Here is a 7,750-nt window from a genome sequence, read left to right on the forward strand (position 1 = left end):
GCATCTAAGCATCAAGACCCGGTGCAAGAAGCAATAGTCGAAACGATTTTTGTGGAAGGTCTCAATGAGGGTGTTGCCCGGATGGAATTATTCCGATCTCATTCTGCTACTTTCGAAGAGCCAGTTGCCATAGCGCTCCGGGACGATTTCGACTTTAAGTCTGCTCGCGTTAGCACGCCTCTTTATCGAACAAGCTCTTCGGGCACATGGGCTCCGTCGAATTGAGCGGAACCCAAGTTAGCCCCCTCACTAAGACTCGGGCTGCGCACAAACGAGGCTGGCGTCCGAGGGTGGCGCAGTCAGTTAATATATTACGGTGTCTTACCCGTATTGTCGTGTACACCGTTAATTAAAGCAAACTACACAAAGGGCAATTGCTTGCTTCCACTCTTTGGGAGTTGCTAAATGCGTAATACATCCGCCACAATCTGATTGGCACGTTCTGTTTGGCCATCGGTCTGGGGTGACCTGCGGTCGACATGTGAAGCTTGCTACCTAGCAGCAGAACACATGTTGCCAAAAACCAGACGTAAAACAAGAATCCCGGCCCGAAACTATGGACTCGGGCATCCCGTGTTGTCGGTAACATGATGCAGGAACAAGACAGCTGCCTCCTTGCCTGTGATCGACGATTTACATGGTGCTACCTTTACCATCTTGGTCAGTCTGTCTACAAAGATGACGAGCCCCGTCCGACACATATGATCGGGCGGCATGCCAAATATGAAGTCCAGAGTTACTGACTTCCAGCAGTTGGTTGGCATCTTTAGCCGCTTAAGTGGCGCACTGCTGGACGGTGCAGGCTTAATGCGCTGACACTGTTCGCAAAAGCGAATATTGTTCGCCATCCATCTATATAGATGTGGCCACCAAAATTCATCTGACCGTCGTAAGAACGTCTTTTTACGGCTCAGATGCCCACTCGAATGTGCAGCATGGAGCTCGTGAGGGATCATCAGGTTGATATCTGTGTCATGAGGTACAAAGATTCTCAAGGAATTACAAGGTGACAGCTGAAGCCATAATAGGTGAGAATAAACAGAACCTAGCCCCAATGAGCTCGGTACTCAATGACACGGGGCGAGAGTACAAGCCTGGCTTGCTAGTCGCTCAAGCGACTGTTAAGGGCTTTGATAAGCCGTTGTCAATCTTAATTGACTCAGGAGCGTCTTGCAATTATGCTCGACGCCTTTTCTTGAAGGAAGTCAACAATACGTTGAGGCGCTTAAAGCACATGAAGGTGATACGACCACTGTACGCTTAGCGACTGGGGCTCGTGTCACTGTTCCCAAAGTTCCATTGAACTTAGGTATAAAGTTTCTAGTATGGAAAGCTGTCTCGTCCTTGATTTGAATTCGAGATATAATCTCATCTTTGGTATGGTCTGGCTAGAACACCATAAGCCATGGATCGATTGGAGGTCTAAGACCTTAGGCGCCACGAGCAATGTTCCAAGCAAAGTTTTGGAGAGTCATGAACCCACCTTTGCTAAGCAACAAAAGTGCTATTGGCGCGGATTATTGAATGAGTCTGTCAGTGTTTAAGACATTGCAATGTCTGAGTTAACAAACTCCAATGTTAAAACCATTAATTTTGAGCCCGACTCAGCAGAAAGAAGTGGAACGGCACGTACTCCGTCGAGTGACACTCGTTATAATAACGATTCACCGAATGCTGAAAGCATTGTTGGCCTAAGGCCGAACCATCAAGGGTGCAATATCCCTGAGATACGTGGAGTGGCACGTCTAAGTCCACCGAGTATGGTCGACCGAGGTGGCATCATACTGAGTGTCAGTAGTGACACTGTTGGCGGTTCGCTAGGACCTCAAGGGTGCAATATCCCTGAGATACATGGAGTGGCACGTCTAAGTTCACCGAGTGTGGTCAGCCGAGGTGGCACCATACTGAGTGTCAAAAGTGACTATTCGCCGGGCATTTTGGGTCAAACCCTTCTAATGCATGTTAAGAGACACGTAAACGTTCGCTGGATAAGGAAGTTGAATTACCAAACTCCTGGTCGGCTGCCAAATTAGACACCATGTCTTGTATAGAACCAACCAGGCTGGAAAATCAAGGGACGTGAATGCCCCGGCCTCCAAGAGGCGTATTGTCTCTACTCCAAGACAGGATGGACACGAAGCGTGTATACCCTCACAAAGTGATACGAGTGAGCAATTACATACGCTTGTAAATGGTGTAACCGGTAACATCGAGGGAGAAGTTAACTTTGCGGCTATTTCTTCGTGACATGCTCTTTTAGAGCTAGACGAAATATCTGTCGATAAGTGCGGCCGAGCCTTAGAGGCTAGCGACTTATCTGCGATGGTGGTCATTCGTCCAACAATTGAGTTAAACTCGTCGTCGCTTTAAATAGGAAGCTGTCCAAGATGACACAAAAGCTGTACTTAGTGCGCGAAATGGGTAATCGATCTTCAAAGATCCTACGGATCCCTTTTATTCCTTGATTAAGGAATTCCAAGATGTAGTGTGTAATAATCCACCATCTGTTTTCCCTCCGAATAGAGGTGTTCGTCATGAAGTTGACTTGTATCCGGGAACCAAATACCGTGTCACATGACAATGGCCTTTACCAAGGGAGCAGTGCGGCGTCATTGACGATTTCTTCCGTGCTAAGCACGAGGCTAAAATGGTACAAGAGAGCAAATCTCCTCATTCGAAACCGTCATTTTGTGTCAATAGGCCAAATGGCAAATGGCGCATTGTACATGCTTATAATAAGCCTAACGCTGTCACTATATCAGCACAGCACAAACCCCCATTACTAAAAAGGATGTTCTTCAGAACAATATGGTGGGACGTACAATGTACAGTGCATTGAACTTAGTCGATGGTTACTACCAATTGCTCATTCGAGCTAGTGATATCCCGCTTACAAAAGTTAGCCCCCCAAACGGTATGTCATGAGAGTGGTTGGTTATGCCACAAGGGCTTTCCAACGCCCCGGCAACATTTAATTGTCTAGTGACGCAACTTTTCCGCCCTCATCAGTGTTATGCACAGACTTATTCCGATGACATTATTGTCCATAGTCATGCGGAGCAGGGCCAGTAGGATATGGAAAACCATTTAGACCATTTGCGAGCAGTGCTTGAGTGTATGCGCACAAATAAACTGTATGTCAATGCACCGAAATGCATTTTTGGCGCAGACGAAATTTTTTTTAGGATGCTTCATGAAAAAGCGAGGCCTTAGGGCGGCTCCCGCTAAGGTAAAAGCCATAGTAGAATGGCCTCCCTGAAATCCAAAAGGATTTGCGCAAGTAGTTGGGTCTCGCCAATTATTTACACAAATATAGCGAAAACTACGCTGATTTGGCTAGGCCATCATCTAATCTCCTTAAAAAGGATACAGATTGGTGCTGGACTAGCACCGAACATAATGCTTCTCGAGCAGTTAAGGATAGTCTTATCCATGCCCCAATCCTGGTACTGCCAAATCCGAATTGGCCTTTCAGTGTCGTTGTGACGCATCGAGTTTTGCCATTGGCAGTGCTCTGTTACAAACAGATATTGATGGGCGTAAACGTGTTATTGCGCTCGAGTCCAGACAGCTAATGACAAAGAGTTACTGGCTTTGAAGTATGCTCTCGTCAAATTGAAAGTTCATCTGCTCGGCTCTAAGCCGTTTGGGATATATACGGATCACGCGTCATTACGCACGGCGACTAAGTCGCCCCATCTCTCACATAGAATGACCCAATAACTATCCTTTTCGCGGAAACAAGTTCAAGGTGGAGTATAAGCCTGGCGAGCAGAAGCTTTGCCCGATGCGTTATCACGCAGGTCGAATTATGAGCTCTCTCATTTAATGACTATCATGTTGCCTATTGCTAAATTAATCCATTCGGCTTACGCCAAGGGTGAACAGTGTTTAGCTCTGCTACGAGCTCTAAAGAACTCTGATTTACGTATTAAATTACTGGCACGTTTGCGTGCAAGGTTACATCGATTTTCTATCGATAACGACCTGTTGCTTTATTGCACAGACACCGCGGACCCTCCGCGTGTCGTTGTTCCTCATGATGAGGATTTAAAGTATTGAATCCTCTATGAGGCACACGATACTGTCCTTGGTGGTCATCTCGGTAGAGAAAAGACATACGGCTCTATAAGCCAAAGTTATTGGTGGCTCAAACTTTATAAATGGGTCAGCACATATGTCCGCACATGCGAAACTTGCCAACGGTTTAAGCCCTCGGCACATGCTGCTGCGCCACTGGCGAGCCTTCCTGTCCCCATAGGTTGGTAGGAGTCCATTAGTATGGATTTTAATTTTGGTCTACCGAAAGATTCAGCCAGTAGCTCCGGCACAGTGCTCTTCGTTGACCGATTGAGCAAAAAGGCTCACTTAGCGGCCGTGTCGGATTCCATTGTTAGAGGGGGTACAGCAAAGCGGTTTATCGATTGCGTGTTTCGACAACATGGTTTGCCAGTGGCAATTGTCTATGATCGGGATCCCCGTTTCACGGGTAAATTCTGGAAATCAATTTTCCGAGTGCTTGGCACCAGATTGGATATGTCCACTGCCGACCATCCGCAGACCGTTGGTCAAACTGAACGTGTCAATCGCGTCATTAAAGACATTATACGCAGCGTGTGTGCTCAGACACCAAAGCGCTGGAGCTCAATGCTCCCAGTGGTGGACTTTGCGTTAAGAAACGCTGTACATGCCTCTACAGGCTATACTCCGTTCTATGTCAACGGTCTTACTCACCCACGCGTTCCATCAATGATACCACTGCGAGGCTCAGGGCTTGGTGGGGGAGAATTAGCCGATAGACTTGCTCATATCAGCACTTTTACGATTAGGAAACAAGTAAGCGAGTTTCTCGCGACGCGATTTAGTGTCTCAAGGCATGTAAGGGATACGAAGGCTGATAGCCAAGACAAACAAAAAAACATGCAGATGCCAAAGGCAGAAGCTGTTTTATTTTTTATGGTCGGAGACCGAGTTTAACTAAATGCCATAAATTTACCTAGTTGCGGTCTTCAAGACCAAATTGTGCCCGCACTTTATTAGACCATTTACGGTCGTGAACAAGAAGGGCCTAGCTTATACGCTAAACGTTGCTAGCAAGCTGCGTACACACCCAGGGTTCTACGTTGTCTTGCTTAAGCCATATCGGGACACTTCTCACGTGGACTTGAAGGGCGCTTGCGCCGAGACAAGCGGTCGTGCCACAGATTGCTGCATCCTCACCAGGATGTTCGGCTGGCCCTCTGAACGAGCGTTAAAGACAGTTCCGAACCGCCTCAAAAGAGCACTCAACCCGAGCAAGGACCTCATGAAGAAGTTGCACCTCGTGTCTTAGGGCATTAAATGCTTCCACTGAAATTTCGGCTCCCTCCCGCGCTGCTTGATGTGCGATGAAACCTACGGTTTCATGTGGAGAAAACTTTAAAGCGACACCGTCGTAAGGGTTATTACCAGTATCTGGTGAAGTGGCTTGGGTACCCCTCTTCTGGAAACTCTTGGGAGTTCGAGGGACCTCTTGGGCAAATTGTCCATACGCCGTTGACGTTTTTGAGCGCCAAGCTCAGGGCCAACTCGCGTCAACGACGCTTCCCACCACTCGACATGGGATAAGGTGGATCTTTAGCCTCAGTGCGGCTTCGATCCAGGGTTGTACGGTCAACCGAAGCACTGAAATATCGTCTAGGCTTTTCTTCGTTTCGTGGCATAAATGCAAAACGTAACTGGCATCTGGCCTTAAGCTTAGCGAAATCGAAGCGAAACTCCTGTTTCAAACGAACCTCATCCCTATCTGCAGATTCTCTCTGACATTCCAAATATTACAAAGTTGGCGGGCCCGATGGAGCCAGTTCTCAAATGAGACTTTAGTTTCACTCCTTGTCTTGTTTGGAAACAAAACGATCGAAATTTCCCTTATGAGGTCACTGAATCCCCACGGGCTTGATCACGTAAACGCGTCGGATACTGGCTTCGCGTCATTACCTTTGGCGTAAGGTACTGCTCGTGAAGAGCGTTGCGAGCAGCGATCTCCTCCGGCGTCCTCGCCGGGTTATTGGAGATCCAGATGCCCAAGCTGTGACGCACTATCTCTTTTTGACGCTCGTCCGCACTAAGCAAAGTGAATCTAAATTCACTATCAGCTTTGGCTTTCGCTATCTCGGCAGCTCGACGTCGAGTTCTTTCCTCTGTGAGGATTATCTGCTCTTGCTCTTCATCGAGCGGATTCGTAATGATGTTGGATCCCGTGTCCTGCTCAATGCAGTTAAGACATCAGCAATACCACGTTCTGGAAACGGATTCGGGGCCCGCCGACGTTCATCCGGAGGAGAAGGCGTGAGAGACCGACGCTCTTTCTCCTCCTCCTCTGATGGAGAGTGCTTTCAAAGTCGACCATTCCATCACCGTCGTGGAAGGTGCTAAGAATCTGTGACTCACGCTTAATTGTCATGAGACAAAGGAAACTAAAACACAACCGAACGATTAGCTGTTTAATTTCCAACCTCAAAGAGGAAATGATGCGAATGTTGTCACCCGGTGTCAACAGTCTGATGGGGAAGGGTGTAATAAAGCACACATCTGTTGGAGAACCGTTGCTGTGGTTTATTTTCTTTATGGGCAAAAACCCCTTTTTCTAATAGTGGCTCGATTAAAGAAGCATTATCTTTTTTCTTGCGGTGGCGAGGACGTGGGTGGCGCTTGCGTTGGCCCGCTGCGTCTTGGTTAATGGCAGAATTTGTGGAGCTATTGGCTGCGCGTCGTCGAACAGCGCTTGGCACCATGCTGTAAGTAGACGTTGATGCCGCATACGACGACGTGCCTGCGGTGCTGCTTGCGGTGCGTTGGGGGCGGAAGCATGCTCAGACGGCTTAAGTGGAGACGTCATCCACGAACTGCGGGTGACGCAGATGGAGACAAGCAATGTCAAAGGTAGTGTCACCCAAGCGAGAGAGAGGAGCAACGGGTCAAACTCAGTGGTCCAACAGCCGAATCAGAGCAATTTATCGGCGAGACCGCTCTTAATCTCCAATAGCTCATTTAATATCTCATTTAAATACTTAAATCCCATTAAGTATGGGTAACAAATGTGATCGCCGCCAGATATAAATCTGGCGGCCGAAATTTATTTTAAAATTGGCTAGAGTAAGGTCTTTAAATTTAAGTAATTAAATAAAGTGCAAGTGCAGTTCTCCTTTTGATCTTAAAGCGTTAAGTGCCTTTTTAAGGCTTGCGCGTTGATCTGTGCGAGATAAAAGCCTCTCAAAGGTATATCCTCTTAAGCACTAGTTGCCACTTGGTTCTACGAACCCCTTAATTCCTTGAACTTGAATTCCTTAAGCTTAAATAGCTTGTACGGCTCATTGAGTTGTTTAACCCATTAATTTAATAGAACTAAGTGACTCTCTGGGTCTGAAAGCCTTCCTCTTACTTTAGGAGCGAGGTTGCTTCGCTACAAACGGTGTATGCGTTGTAGACGCAAGCGCCGAATTGTTGATGGTGGATTCGAACATCGGAAAAACCTCGCTCCTATTCGGATAGGATTAGACGTTACCTCGAAGCAATTCTTCGAGGAAGCGGTTTACGCGTTCCGTCTGACCATCTGTCGTGGGATGATCAGAAGTTAACATAGTCAGCCGTGTTCCGGGAATCGGAATACGGATTGCCAAAAACTCCGCCGTAAACCGCGGAGCTCTATCCGAGACCAGTTCGCGGGGTAACCAATGGAGCTTGAATACTTTGTCGATAAAGACACGGGCAC

Source organism: Bremia lactucae, linkage group LG9 (genome assembly GCF_004359215.1).
Source record: "Bremia lactucae strain SF5 linkage group LG9, whole genome shotgun sequence".
Lineage (NCBI taxonomy): Eukaryota > Oomycota > Peronosporomycetes > Peronosporales > Peronosporaceae > Bremia > Bremia lactucae.